Below are 4,829 nucleotides of genomic sequence, written 5' to 3'. Positions count from 1 at the left end.
CAGAACCTTAAAGTGGGAAAAGGTTTGTTTTAGCAGTCTCCTCAGCCACTGTGGCATTAAACAAACTACCCCATCAATAGGATGGTTTTCTGGGTACCACGTGGGGACCATTGTATTGTCCTTGTGATGTGTTGTTGTTGTGTTGTCCAGACAAATATCCCTTTGGGGACAATAATCATTATTATTATTATGAGAAGATTCAAAACTATGCTAACCTCTGTCTGTCTGTCTGTCTGTCTGTGTGTGTGTGTGTGTGTGTGTGTGTGTGTGTGTGTGTGTGTGTGTGTGTGTGTGTGTGTGTGTGTGTGTGTGTGTGTGTGTGTGTGTGTGTGTGTGTGTGTCGTCTAGACAGAAAACGTTACAAGCGAGCTTTAGTCGGTGCTGGATTGCTGTGTGGTGTCCTAGTCCTCCTCAACATTGCTGTCCCACTCTATCTCAGTAAGTCAACTTTCACAACTTTTATGAAAACAAAGGGTAGGCCTATTTGTTAAATGTAGTATATCGTATTTGTTAAATGTAGTATATCATATGATTAAACATTCAATTATTTTTCAAAGATTCAAATGTTTTATGGTCATGATTCACCAGGATCCTGGATGGCTTGATTCTAGGCTTAACATTATTTATATGAATATGTTTGTAAATCTCTGCCGGAAAAGAATAATGGCAGATTCTTTTTAGTGGCTCCAGTAAACCACACCTGCTGTTATGCCCTATAGGCTGTGCACTGCAGTAGGTGTGCATTTTGAAAATATTGTTGTTTGTTTCCATACAGATCAGTCCAACATGGTTGGGAGAGACCAATGGAACAACACCCTGACAGACAACACATTTCAGACCCGTTTTGAACAGTTAATGACTAGATATACCCTGCTGACTGGAGAGAAAGAGCAGCTACAGACCAAATACAACCAGCTGACTGAAGAGAAAGAGCAGATACAGACCAATTTTAACACACTGACTAGAGAGAAAGGGCAGCTACAGACCAGTCTTAACACACTTACTAAACAGAATGACCTGCTACAGAGCAGACACAACCAACTGACTGAACAGAAAGATGAACTGCAGACCAGTTTTGACCAGTTGAAGAAGACCTGCGATAAATCGACCTGTCAATGTGGTCAGTGAGACATCACTGTTTTCATTCATTGTTTGATACATCATGTTGTTCAAAATGTGTCATTCATTTGAGCTAAAACAAACCGAGCAGTTGCTTGTTATTTATTCTGTTTTCAGAGTCTGGGTGGCAGAAATGTGGCAGCAGTTGTTATTACATCTCTACTGAAAAGGAAAACTGGGACAATAGCAGACAGTGGTGTAGATCCAGACAATCAGACCTAATTGTCATCAACAGCAAAGAAGAACAGGTATGATCTGCGTGTGTGTGTGTGTGTGTGTGTGTGTGTGTGTGTGTGTGTGTGTGTGTGTGTGTGTGTGTGTGTGTGTGTGTGTGAGTGAGAGAGTGCGCATGCATGCACACGTAATCAACCATAAACGGTCAAATCTGTTCAAACATTAGCCAAATTTTAAAATAATATAAGAGGAAAACATTTTGAAAATATCCAATCTACAAGTTGTCACAACGCTTCACATTTATTATTATTATATATATATTTTTTTTTTATGAACTGGGTGCTAGGCCAGTTCATAGGGTTTATTTTGAAATATTCTTAACTACTACAGATTACAGACTAAAGACAATAAATATATTGATGGAAACAATCGTGGGAGAATCGTGATCTCAATACTTGTGGAGGAAAAAACAGATTCCCATTTGAGCAAGAATCGCCCAGCACTAAAACAGTACACACAGATAGCATGCGGTAAATTTATTTATATATTTGAGAACTACTTATTTAGTAGGCATTTGTAAAATCGTCCTCAAGTCTTAATTGTTTAATCTAGTGAGACAGCATCATGACCACAGTTCTTCATCTGCCCCATGCCGCCTCTCCTGATGTTCGTCCTGCCGTTCCTCCCATCTTTATACATCACTGCTTTGGTCCTGCTTAGCTGAGCTCAGACTGACTCTGGAGTGGATACTTCTTAGTACCACTTTGACACCACCCTACCCAGTTTTAGTACCACTTTGACACCACCCTACCCAGTTACATGTAGTGGGGTGGGGTGGTGTCACCCCTGATCTTTCAGTGAGCAATTGGTCATGTCCAAAAGCAGTGTCCGTAACGGGAACTTCCATCATTCTCAGGGGAATGTGATGGAGGTCTGACTGCTAAGACCTCAAATAAATCTTGCTAGGAATCCCAAGACAGTGACAGGTCATCTGTTGGCGGGGTGCCCACGACATGGACATCCTCAGCTTCAGTTGTGTGCTTGCTGAAACTTTAACGTAGCCAGTCCATTTCTTGTGCATAGGATTTGATTTCTTCAAGGCTTGTCCCATGTCAACAAATTCTCAACAAATCAATTAATGTAAATTAGATAGATTCTACTAAGGAAAGGTTACATGACTCCTGAGTCCTATGACAATAGAAACTGACATCATGGACACCTGAACAGACTTAAAGGTATACTGTGTAAGTTGCTCAACTAGTGGTCAGACCGGGCCTCAGACCACCACGACCACCGCCTCGCCGAGATGCATCTGTAGAGGGGTCTCGCATCCCTCTACGACCAGGCGTTCGGGAGTTACGGACTCTTACGCCAGAGTAAATGCTGTTGTTATGTTGAGGCAAGCTACTTCCTGAGAGGACAGCAAGATGCGCTGTGATTGGCCGGAAGTGTATGATCCGCGCTGTGATTGGCCGGTAGTGTATGATGACGTAACTTTGCCGCGAAATCCGGTCCCCGGCCAGGATAATAGAAAACATATTTACAGAAGGCTTTAGGGGCTAAAATTCACACAATTCACAAAATTGGGTCTTCTAAAACTTAAGTGATTTAATAGTTAGATCAAATTTAAGATTTGTTTAATTGAAAAAGTTACAGAGTATAACTTTAAGCCTCTATCATAGTCCAAGGTGAAGGGCTATGCCCTCACGCGGTGTAGTTTTCTGGCTATCACCTAAAATGTATAACAAAGCCTAGGTGATGGCTAGAAAACTACACAGTGGTGAGGTGAAAGCTCTTCACCTTGGACTATGATAGAGGCTTTAGACTGTATCTGCATCCTTCTCAATGCATTAAAAAAAGAAATATAGTAATAGTTCTTGGTTTCAGCCTAATTATTACAACATTTATGCAGCTTATTATTAATTACAAAAGTTGGCAGAGTTAGTGTTGGCTAAATGAAAATTTCCGAACGTGTAAAATAGACTCAAGTTGCCAAATGCATTGACAGAAGCATACATTTTCTAAATATTGTTGCATTAGAATTTAACATTGGTGGCCATCTTCACTTTCCTGTTTGAAAAGTGCTTGAATTGAGCAACGTTGGACATCAGCATACTTCAAAGATAAGCAAATGCACTCTTTCTCTTGGAAGTGAACAACTGAGCCTATTTCTTGTCCTATATGTCCCCCACTATAGAGTCTAGCTGTTATTGTTGGGGTTGACTTAGTACATCCTGAATTCATGTCAATGAAATTCCGTCATTCCAGACCAGTCCATGGAGTCCAGACTGCAGGTGAAGATGAACTCTCCAGACACAGCCAGGTCTGTTTCTATGAAACAGAAGGAACATGGAGACCACCAGGACCTCAGTAAGTAAAAGTGGAGATTGATGTTTTCTTTCTCTCTCATGCAAAATCAAAACCACTTGTCAAAGATGTTGAAACATTATAAAATGGTATAAAATGTCCTGTAATATATGCTCTGAACTTAGACGCTGATCAATGCATGATTCTGTATTTTCTCCCTCAGAGAAACGTCGAGTCCAGTCCAGAGCTAAACCAAGACGGTGCCGCTGTGACCAATGTGGACAAAGCTTCTACTCTGTTTATATTCTTAAACAACACCAGAGAATTCACACCGGCGAGAAGCCTTACTGCTGTGAACAATGTGGGGAAAGGTTCAGAAGAAAGGATATGCTAAAAGTACACTAGATAATTCACACTGGAGTGAAGCCATTTAGCTGTGAAACATGTGGGAAGTGTTTTAGTACGTCTGGCGGCTTGAGAACACATATGCTTACCCATACTGGTGAGAAGTCTTACTGCTGTGACCAGTGTGGGAAAAAGTTCATTTCGATTGGTGGTTTGAAAGCACACCAGGAAATTCACACTAGAGAGAAGCCTTACGACTGTGACCACTGTGGGAAAAAGTTCATTCACATTGTTAGTTTCAAAAGGCACCAGAGAATTCACATTAGCGAGAAGCCCTACTGCTGTGACCAGTGTGAAGAAAGCTTCACTTCAGATTACTATCTTAAATTGCACCGGAGAATTCACACAGATCAGAAACCTCACCGCTGCGAACAATGTGGCAAAATCTTCACTATAAAATCTAGTCTGTTAATACACGAGAGAATCCACGCTGGAGTGAAGCCATTCAGCTGTGAAACATGTGGGAAGTGTTTTAATCGGTCTTATCACTTGAAAACACATATGCGTATCCATACTACCAGAGAGAAGCCTTACTACTGTGATCAGTGTGGGACAAGGTTTTCTGGAGAGAGTGCATTAAAAATACACCAGCGATGGCACAAAGGTGAAAAACCTTATAGCTGTGACCAGTGTGGCGAAAGCTTTAATCAAAGGTCTACTCTCGACATACACCAGCGAATGCACAGTGGAGCGAAGCCTTTCTCCTGTGACCAATGTGATAAGAGCTTCAGACAGAAGGCTCATCTTAGGACACACAAGATAAAAATTCACACTGGTGAGAAACGTTACAGCTGTGACCAGTGTGGGAAAAGGTTCAGTGACAA

This window comes from Nannobrachium achirus (assembly GCF_963921795.1).
Source record: "Nannobrachium achirus genome assembly, chromosome: 14".
NCBI lineage: Eukaryota > Metazoa > Chordata > Actinopteri > Myctophiformes > Myctophidae > Nannobrachium > Nannobrachium achirus.
Note: the sequence above shows the minus strand (reverse complement) of the source record.